Raw genomic sequence first — 12,035 nt, 5'->3', positions numbered from 1 at the left:
TTCTTTCTTTCTAGGAATTGCTTTTCAAGAATACCCTTTTCGTTGATTTATTGGGCATATTTGTTTTGTATTATTCATACTTTGTATTGAATGCAAATAAATAATCTGGTAGCAAATAAAGGCAACACTTATTTTTTAAAAGTTTTTATGGATCAATCATTCAAACAGTTCTTCAATTTAAAGGGACATGAAACCCAACATTTTTGTTTGATAATTTAGATAGAGCATACAATTTTAAACAACTTTCCAATTTACACCTATTATCAGTTTTGCTTCATCCTCTTGCTATCCTTTCTTTAAGGAAAAACAATGCACTACTGGGAGCTAGCTGAACACATTGGTAAGCCAATGACAAGAGGCATAGATGTGCAGCCACCAATTAGCAGCTAGCTCCCTTTTCCTGAACCTACCTAGGTATGCTTTTCAACAAAGGATACAGAGATCAAAACAAATTAGAAAAGGAGAAGTAATTTAGAAAGTTGTTTGAAATTGCATGCTCTATCAGAATCGTGGAAGATAATTTTTGAGTTTAATGTTCCTTTAATGGGTCACAGAACAATGGTAGTATGCTGGTGCTGTACACCTCTGTCATACAACCATTCATTAGTTGCTACAAAGCAAAGTTAAAGAAGCACAATACTTAAAAAAAATCAAGTTCTCGACAAGGTCCCATCAGTATGTGAGGTAAAGTTTATCTTGAGAGTTGCTTACCTTGCTCTGCAGGGCTCTGGTTGTGAAGGAGAGACATAGGGGTCAATTTATCATTTGCTGCATACGCTGTCGGTATTTAACATTGCACAAGCATTTCTTGTGAAATGCTTGTGCAATTCCGCCCCTACACATTCACGGACAATCGGCCACTAGCAGTGGTGTCAATCATCCCGATTAATCACTTAAAGGTGGCGGACAAGGTAAAAGCAGCAGTCTTATGACCGCTGCTTCTTAACTTATGTTTGCGGCAAGCCAGAAACTTTGGGGGTAGAAAGCAGCATTACTTTACATGATTTCTCGTCATGCCGGCGAGTTTTTAATTATTATTATATTTTAATTATTATGTCTTATGACCACTGCTTCTTAACTTATGTTTCCAGCAAACCTGAAGGCTTGTGCAGAAACTGCTGCATTTGCATCATAATAAATCAGCCCCCATGTCCGATATTACTGCCAATGTTTGTCTATAGAGATTCCATGGTTATGTGCAGTATTTTCTTAATCTTTTAGCAATGGGTGTGGCTGAAAAAGTTTAAAAAAAAAACACACTAGTGTAAAACGAAAAAGCTGTGGCTACTGTCTTTATGCGATTTTATTATCATGTACACAAAATCTTATTTTGAAAAAGAAAAGAACATTGTAAAAGTTAAAAAGATTTTTTTTAAATATCAAAAACGTACCTAAAATACATAATATAGGGCCAGATTATAAATGGAGCACAAAATATCACTTTCGCTTGTAGTTGATGGGAGGAATGCCTTTTTATATTCCAAATCAGTGAGAAAACTTGCTAACATGAAGACAAATCACACAAAATGTTGGGATTACGTATAATGTAATGTAGGTGTCTCTTTTTCACAGACAGCATATAAACTTCTCTGAAGGTGAAATTTGATTTCTAACATGTTTTGATGGTCATCTCCATACTTATGAAATAACAAATAAACTCACCTACTATAATTATGGTTAGTTAGTCTCTTACAGTAGTATACGGTAGGCAAAGATATTTGCTTATTTTCCTTATTTGTGCCCATAAAGAGGAATGTTTTAAAATTATAGAGAACCTATGCTATTTTTATGCAAATTAATAGCTCTTAATTTAAACTATTGTATATAAAATGTAATAATTAATAGTTCTAATTTATGAGATAAAAATGTTTTATACGGGGGACATAATAGGCATCTAGATTGTAAATTCCCACGGGAATAGGGCCCTTAATTCCCCCTGTATTTGTCTGTAAAATGTTGTCTCTTATTGTATTGTTTCTCCATTGTACTTTTAATCCTTGTACCCATGGGCAGCGCTGCGGAATCTGTTGGCACTTTATAAATAAAGAATAATAATAATAATAGGCAGCAAAATTGGTAAAAAAGTAAGAACAGCTATAAATCCATTGTTTGATGCAATCTGCTTTCAACTTGAACTAATATCAAAACAGAATATCTCTCACATCTGATTGCTACCATTGTTGTTGGGTTCCTTTCTGTATTTGCAATCTAGATCATTGGGGTCTTCTACACCACATACATAAAGGGGCTACAACACCCCCCTCCCTCGGACATGGGGTAAATACTAGCACAGCACTGGTCTGTGTTCTGATCGAATGCACTTGTCATGTATGTTTCCACTTTAACCTTGCACACCTACCTTAACTACCTATTCCACCTTATATTACCTTTTCAAGAGATTTACTTCACTATGAAAGGCCCAGCCTACCTAACCTCTTAGCTGGTTTATTGAAGTGTATTTCATGTTCCACTTCCACCAGCCCTAAGGTCTCTAAAGAACATTGCTTGTAACAAGTTTTGTCTACAGTTAGCAGCTCTTCGTTCCCAAGTTTTGCAGGCGTTCCTTCAGCTAAGCCTGACGTCACTGACTGCGTTCTGCTTCTACGCTCCAGTTCCCACAGAAGCTACAGCTACAGGCAAGTCTGCATGCTCTGCGCACTTACACGGAACCCACCATCTCCTGCTGCAGCTTTGTACCTACGGATCCTGTCATCCTTGCCAGAACGCTCCCAGCTAACAGAGCAAACAGACCAGGCTATCCAATCTGTGGGTCATGAGTTGAAGTGTTTGGCATAAAAACCACTTTCATTGTGCCATTACATATGAATACTAAATTTAACCTACTGGCAACATTTTTACGGTCTATATAATATCAGCTGTGTATGACCTTGTATTTACAAATCTGCATACTTCATGAACGCTGTAGTTGATTCAGGATATTAACAGATTAAAGTCTTAATAATCCTCTGCAGTATATATATTAGTCAGAGTTCTAAAGGAACACAAATCACAACTACATAGTTGTTGTAGTAAAATCATATCATTACATAATAAACCAGCCCTACTATAATATTGTTCCAACAAGGAACTTATTGATGTCACCCCTCAATTACATAGTCTAAACCAGCTTATTGCTAACCTGACACAGGCTTTTAGGGAATTACAAGTAGAAAACCAAAGCCTAAGGGCCTGCCTCAGAGAAGCACTCTCTGCAAAAGGTGCAGGACAGGAACACATGTCAGAACCCACCCCAGGTTTTATTATCAGAAACATTTTCTGGATATCGTGCTACATTCAAACAATTCAGAAGTGCTTGTTTCCTATTATTTGAGTTAAAACCTAGGACATCCCACTGATAGATCCAAGGTTCTTACTATCCTCCCCTTCCTGAGAGGTGATCCCTGCACATGGGCAGACTGTTTTTATGAAACTCAAGATCCTATTCTAAACTCCTTAGATGCTTTCCTAAAGGCTATGTGTAACTTATATGATGATCCTTATCGCTAAATTACAGCCGAGTCTAAACTCAGATCACTAAAACAACATAGGAATCCAGTCGAATACTACATTACTCAATTTAAGATTTGTGCCTAAGGGCCTGACTCAGAGAAGCACTCTCTGCAAAAGGTGCAGGACAGGAACACATGTCAGAACCCCCCCCAGGTTTTATTATCAGAAACATTTTCTGGATATCGTGCTACATTCAAACAATTCAGAAGTGCTTGTTTCCTATTATTTGAGTTAAAACCTAGGACATCCCACTGATAGATCCAAGGTTCTTACTATCCTCCCCTTCCTGAGAGGTGATCCCTGCACATGGGCAGACTGTTTTTATGAAACTCAAGATCCTATTCTAAACTCCTTAGATGCTTTCCTAAAGGCTATGTCTAACTTATATGATGATCCTTATCACTAAATTACAGCCGAGTCTAAACTCAGATCACTAAAACAACATAGGAATCCAGTCGAATACTACATTACTCAATTTAAGATTTGGGCCAGAGACTCTCTTTGGAACGAGATCTCCCTGAAAAACCAATTCAGGTTGGGTCTCTCAGAAGACATCAAGAACGATTTGTCCAGAACTGGTATCCCAGACTTCCTTGAAGGACTATATCCCCTATGTATTACCTTAGAGGGAAGACAGGAAAAAACATCCACTGTATTTCATTCTCGTAGACAACATCCAATTCCCCCATCATCTTCTCCCTCTCTTGAACAGTCTATGGAGATTAGTTTCATAAGAGGACCTCTTACATCTTAAGAAAAGATTAGACGCTGTTCTAACAATCACTGCATGTACTGTGCAGCTGCTGACCATGTGGTCAAGGATTGCCCAATTCTACTTAAACAGAAACTTGGTGAGTCACACAAACAATCTCAGTGTTTCTATGCTAAATTTAATCCATCCTCATACCTAATGTTACAATTATCTTTACAGTGGGATCATCACAGCATCAAGACTGAGGCCATCATAGACACCGGAGCTTGCAGCAATTTCATTGATATTAATTTGGTTAATAGTAACAAAATTCCTTTTCTTTCCAAGAGCAATCCTTTGCCTCTGAAGGTTATTGATGGGTCTCACTTAGCGTCCGGTCCAGTTTCACAACAAACAATCTCACTTCTGATCACCACTTCATCTGGTCACAATGAATCTCTCACACTAGATATAATTTCTTCACCTATCTATTCACTTGTTTTAGGTATCACATGGTTACGTCTCCATCAACCTAACATTTACTAGGATACTTTATCACTTACTTTTCCATCCCATTACTGCACCACAACTTTTTTCCATCTTGTTACCCTCTAAACCACCACCCCAGCTTCTATTTCAATCGAATATCATGACTTTGCTGATGTATTCGACAAGAAAACAGCTGAAACACTTCCCCCTCACAGACCCTATGACTGTCCCATTGACCTCCTCCCAGGTGTTTAAATTCCTTTTGGCCACATCTATCCCCTCTCCAAACCAGAGCTTGACCATTTGAAGACATACATCACAGAGAATTTAAAGAAAGGCTTTATTAGGCTGTCCACGTCTCCAGCAGGTGCTGGAATATTTTTTGTCAAAAACAAGGATAGTTCTCTATGCCCTATAATTGATAATATGGAATTGAATAAACATACAAAGAAAAATAGATACCCCCTTCCACTCATTCCAGAGTTGATTAAAAGGTTAAGAGGTGCCAAATTTTTCACCAAGCTTGATTTAAGGGGTGCCTATAACCTTGTTAGAATAAGGGCTGGTGACAGCATTTAGGACCCGGTATGGTCTTTTTGAGTATTCTCTTATGCCCTTTGGTCTTTGTAATGCACCGGCAACATTCCAAAACTTTATTAATGATATCTTTCGAGATGTTCTATACACCTTCTTAGTTATATATCTCAATGAAATTCTTATCTATTCCAAAAGTTACACTGAACACATAACACATGTTAGAGTAGTTCTATCCAGATTGAGATCTCACTGCTTATACATTAAACTAGAAAAATGTATCTTTCACACTCAAGAAATTTCATTCCCAGGATATTTCATAAACCAAAATGAGATTAAGATGGAGTATAACAAAATATCTGTCATAACTGATTAGCCTAGACCGAAGAACAAAAAAGAAGTTCAATGGTTTTTAGGGTTTGCAAATTTTTATAGACGTTTTATACAAAATTTTGCTGGTATAACGAAACCTCTCAGTCAATAAACTAAGACTCAACTCAAATTTAACTGGGATGATTCCTGTCAAAAAGCTTTAGCTTATTTGAAAACAAGTTTTGTCACAGCTCCTGTTCTACAGATACCTTATACCTCCTATCATTTTGTATTTGAAGTTGACGCTTCGGATTATACCATTGGCACTATTCTTTCACAAAGATTGACCCTTAATGACCCATTGCCTCCCATTTCATACGTCTCCAGAGTATTAACTCCTCCTGAATTGAATTACCCCGTTGAGGGAAAAATAAGTACTAGCAATCAAATGTTCTTTTGATCAATGGAGACATCTTTTAGAGGGAGCTGAACACCCAGTTATCATTTACACAGACCACAAAAACCTTCAATATCTGCAAACAAATCGCACGTTATCAGCCCAACAACTACATTGGAACTTGTATTTCTCAAGATTTTCCTATATCATCACCTACCAGCCAGGTTTAAAAAATGGAAATGCTGACGCACTGACCAGAATAGATCTAAAGCCATCTAACTTCATTCAACCCACTACAGTCATTTCAAGTACCAATGTATTAGGTTTGATATCAGACTCCTTACCTGACTTGAAAGCATCACAACAAAATTATATAACCAAACCTTTTTCTCACCTCTCAACTGATAGTGAAGGCATACTTTCTTTTGGTACAAAAATCTATATCCCACCTAATCTTCGCAAAGATGTTCTATATACTACCCACAACTCCCCATTGGCCGGCCATCTTGGTATACATAAAACATATGACCTACTTCAAAGATCATTCTGGTGGCCTTATATGAGATGATCAGTCAATATATATATATATATATATATATATATATATATATATATATATATATATATATATATATATATATCTTCCTGTGTCACTTGTACTACTTCCAAGGCTACACATTTAAGACCACTTGGTTTACTACAACCCTTGCCCATACCAGACCGCCCATGGTCCACAGTATCTATGAATTATTTTCTAAAATGGCACATTTTAATCCCAAAAAGACCCTTCCAACAGCTCAAACAGCTGACTTATTCCTAAAAGAAATAATTCATTTGCATGGAATTCCTACTACTGTCTTTAGTGATAGGGGCAGTTAGTTTACATAAAAATTCTGAAAGACATTGTGCACCTCTCTACACATACAACAAAAATTAACAACATCGTACCATCCACAAACGAATGGGCAATGCAAAAAAACAAACCAGTGGCTAGAACAATTCCTCCGCTGTTTTTGTTCCCACAAACAAGATAGTTGGTCCATCTTCTTATGTTACGCAGAATTCGCTTATAACAACACCACAAATTCAATTACTGGTTACTCCACATTCTACATTAATTCAGATGATCATCCTTGATTCCATTCCTTCTCATCCTCTACTTCGACCTCTCCCCAAGTTACAGATTTGATAAATTCTATCAATCAAAATTTCAAGATTGTAGAAGACAATATCAAACTTGCACAAGCTACCCAAAACAGAGTATATCGTTGGACAAAAAGTTTGGTCCACAACACAAAAGTTTCACGAAACACTTCAAAAATACATTACAAAGTACAGTTACACTCATATTAATACTGTCTAATAAAAATTATTTAAAAAAAAATATTGCACACAAAAGTTATAAGGGATCAAAGATATGAGATCTCGGGTGTTGACATAGATACACATACATAGAGAAACATGGATTTACTGTATATGTATAGAGATATGTTTAACTATGGAGATAATGAAAATATTTCACATTACAATCTTATGCACATTACACAATATACAGTCATATACATATCTCGCAATAAAATACATATCAGTCCAAAAATCATTTCATATAAAGAGAAATATTTATTTATAAATAAATAGAACATATTCTATTACGAAAACATTCTCGCAATATGAAATGTTATAATTTTCCTCGTCATGGGCTTTGCGCAACAGATTAGGGTTTTAGTGGGTTTTTCTTTTCTGTCTTCTCCATTGACTTCTATGGGGCAATATGTGAACTCGAACAAGATTTGGCTTTTTGGATGACGCGGGTTAATGCATGCTCAAAATAAGTTGTTTTGTAACGTGTAATAACATGTGCAACCCGAAATGCGAAAAAGACAGAACGAGTCTGGTGTTTTTGCAATTGCGAAAAACAGATTTCCCGCGTGACTTGTAATTTTGCCCCTTGTGTTGTACTATATAGATAAACAAAGGTATTGATTGAGTCACAAGTGTCTCCAGCTGCAGCAATTTGTCAGTTACTATGTGAGGAGGTACAATTTCATCTAGTACTTATGGAGTGGAGTGGGTTAACAATCTCCATTACATGACTACCATACGTATATGGCGCTAGTTATCAATAATTCCAAAGATCCGACAGTGCGGATCAGGTCCGCAAGACATCACTGAATGTGGAGAGCAATACGCTCTCTGCATTTAACATTGCACCAGCAGCTCACAAGAGCTGCTGGTGCAACGCCACCCCCTGCAGACTCGCGGTTAATGGGCCACCAGCAGGGAGCTGTCAATACTCGGGTTGAATTGTTGCAATTCCTGTCCGCCGAATTCAGAGCAGACGCTTTGTGACCGCTGCTTCATAACTGCTGTTTCTGGTGAGTCTGAAGACTCGCCAGAAACACAAGCCGTCAAGCTCCTTTCGGAGCTTGATAGATAGGCCCCTTAGTCTCTTTGTTATGATGCACTTTTTTGTTGTTGCAAATTTTGCTCTATGACTCTAGATAACATACCATGAAGCATATGTTATGGTATATCGGTGAAAACCTTCCCAAGTCTGAGACTTTTTGTTTTACCTAAGTAAACTTAGCTTTCCAGTGTAAGGAAACCAGACACTCCATATATTTTATGTTAACTTTATTTAAATGTTAGATGTGTGTTCATGTTTTAAAATGTTTTCGCTTTTAATTCTCTTCTAACTTAGCACTTATCTACATCTGCTTATAACTCTACTGTTTCCAACTAGGTGATAAACGTCTTCCTGTAATGCACCATTGTTGACATCTAGGGGGCCTATCTATCAAGCTCCGTACGGAGATTGAGGGCCCGTGTTTCTGGAGAGCCTGCAGGCTTGCCAGAAACACCAGTTATGAAGCAGCGGTCTAAAGACCGCTGTTCCATAACCCTGTCCGCCTGCTCTGATGAGGTGGACAGGAATTGCTGAAATTCAACCCATCGTACTCGATTGTGTTGAATTTCAGCAATTCCTGTCCGCCTCAACCACCTGCTGGCGGCCGATTGGCCGCGAGGCTGCAGGTGGTGGGTTGCACCAGAAGCTCACAAGAGCCTACTATCATTTTATGCAAGTGTTTTATTTCAGATCCCGCCCTTTTAGTTTAAAATACTCCTCCCTAAAAGTCTGGAGACATTCAATTTAAGCTCAGTACTGTTAACATATATTAAATATAAATGTGTTTTAAGAAGTCCAAAAGAATCCTCCTTTATTCATGAGACTCATGAGATTTCTCCTTTTTTAAGTGTACTCTATAAAGAGGTTGGCTCTTGGTGATCAAGAGGTCCAAGTGTGGCTTCAGAGGGTCTTCTATGGCACATTCTGTTTACATTTGCTATTTTTTAAGTGAGTGTTATGCATACTGCCTATTCTTAAAAATTAGGTTTCTTTGTTGTGTATCAATTTACACTAAATAAAAGAGTTCTGTCAAGTGTTTAATCCTGTTTTTAAACAATATGTTAATTTAGATTAGGGGTATATCTATCTCTTAGAACATTTATCAATTCCCCTACTAAAAAAAAAAACATGTTTGCCTCCTTAAAAAGTTTGAAGCCGAGAAGTAGTAAATAATGAGAATGCACCATAAACCCTGATTTTAGTAATATTAATAGCTAAGCTCATTAAAAAAGCACAAACATTCCGCTCCAACGCAAGTAAAGTAGCTAAGGGAAAAACTGATGTTCGGGTTAAGAGTATATAATAACATCTATATTTTGCATAACAAAATAAGAAGAAACAGAGGGGCGCCTCATGTGTGGTATCATCAGATATATGTGGATTACAATGAAAGAACAAGCCAAATGGGTACTCACATATTACAAAAGCACACTTATGTGCTAGTAGGTACAGGCTGTAGATTTGGACAGGTGTAACAGCTCACCCACAGTAGAATGTTTCCTTTGTGCTGCAGTACTGGGAGGGAGTGAAACACAAATACAGGCACTACATGTGCAAATCATTCAAAATGTAATTGTGTTCACTTTAAAAAAATTCCCAAATGGGTACTTACATTTAAGCTGAGCACACATATGTGCTGGTAGAAGCAGGCTGGCAGATTAGGGAGAGGTGTGTCAGCTCACCTCGTGTATAGAGATCCAAAAGAGGGTGTAGAAGTTTTGTAAGGTTAGTCTCCCAAATGTTAGTCAGGATGGCAAAAAATATTTGTATTTATTAAAAACAAAGTTTAAAATACAACACAGCAGTGTTATAAAAGTGGATAAGGGTTATTTCAATGACCCCCTAAAAAATGCAACGCGTTTCTCAGTTTAAAACCGTTTTCCTCAGGCATACGTCATGCGTTTCGCTAAACACGCTTCATCAGAATGTGTCAGGGGTCCTCAGGAGTAGCTTTGCCTCTCCTTTGTGTTTAAATCCTGCTTACCATGGTCTAACTTAAGTCTCTAGTATAATTACTATTTGCTAATTCAGCTCAGCAGTTCTATACTTTAAGAGTAATTGTAAATTCAGCCCTCAGATTGTAAGGGCTTAGTATATATTTAAATATTAAACTGCTTGCTGATCTACTAGCATCATAATACTTCTACGAGATATATTATTATTACCTCCTTGTTGAAGTGTTTTTAAAATTTTTGCCTAAGTTGTTTTGTATGAATGCTCACTCGTAGATGCCTTCTATTTATTCCCTAATAAAGTTTTACACTCTTTTGTAAACCTTTTTACAATTAGTTTGCTAGTTGTTACTTGTTCCCTAATAAAGTTTAACAGTGTGAATGCAATGGATTGATATACCCTTTTATTTAAATCCCTTTTTTGCAGAGCTAGACTTTTTACACTCTATTGTAACCCTTTTTACAATTAGTTTGCTAGTTATAAGTTGTAGAAGACTCTGTTATCTGAAGATATTTGGAAAATCAACTCAAGCAATTGCACCAGCTCACAGAATTGCGACCTGCCATGGCTGCTTAACTTTTGTTATATTTTTATTCTTTAGAGTAAATTATGTAAAATAACTAAAATGAAATTATTCTAACCTAGAAGTTTTATTCAGATTCCATGAGTAATGGTATAACTGTTTTATAGAGAAGGTTCATGATTCAAATATTTCTAAACTCCATCTTACAGCTCGTATTATACAGGTTTTTATAAAGACAGAAGAAATTAATTAGACTGGGCTTATTTTAAAGGGACAGTCTTCTCCAGAATTGTTATTGTTTAAAAAAGATAGATAATCCCTTTTATTACCCATTCTCCGGTATTGCATAACCAACACAGTTATATTGATATACTTTTTACCTCTGTATAAACACCTCTGCAGAATGACCCCTTATTTCTGTTCTTTTGACAGACTTGCATTTTAGTCAACCAGTGCCCTCTCATAAGTAGGTCCACGGGTGTGAGCACAATGTTATCAATATGATACACATGAACTAACGCCCTCTAGCTATGAAAACTGTCAAATTCAGTCAGATAAGAGGTGGCCTTTAAGGACTTAGAAATTAGCATATAAACCTACCTAGGCTTAGCTTTTAACTAAGAATACCACGAGAACAAAACAAATTTGATGATCAAAGTAAAATAAAAAAAGTTGTTTTATATTCCATGCCCTATCTGAATCATGAAAGTTTAATTTTAACTAGTTTAAGTACTAAACAAAGTATATTTGTATGTGAATGAGGCAAAATTAAACTTAAATGGACTGGATAGAGCATGACATTTTAAACAATTATCCAAATCACTTATATTATCAATTTGCTTAGTTCTCTTGGTATCCTTTGTAATAGAGTAATCCTAGGTGAGCTCAGGAGCGTGCACAAGTCTTTAGCCATCTGGCAGCAGTGTTTGTACCATTGTTTAGAGCAATGTTATATATAGAATGCAAAAACTTGCACACTCCTGAGCTCCTATCAGTCTACCTAGCTTTACTCCTAACAAAGGTTTTCAAGAGAACACTTAGGGGTATATTTATATAAGTGCGAGCAGACATGATATGATATAGCGTATCATGTCCTCTGCACATCGATAAATGCCGATAGCATACGCTGTCTGCATTTATCTTGCACCAGCAGTTCTTGTGAACTGCTGGTGCAATGCCGCCCCCTAGCAGGGGGTGTCAATCAACCCGATCGTATTCA

This window comes from Bombina bombina, chromosome 5 (genome assembly GCF_027579735.1).
Source record: "Bombina bombina isolate aBomBom1 chromosome 5, aBomBom1.pri, whole genome shotgun sequence".
Taxonomy (NCBI): Eukaryota; Metazoa; Chordata; class Amphibia; order Anura; family Bombinatoridae; genus Bombina; species Bombina bombina.
The sequence above is the reverse complement of the archived record's forward strand: the minus strand, read 5'-3'. Positions refer to the sequence as shown.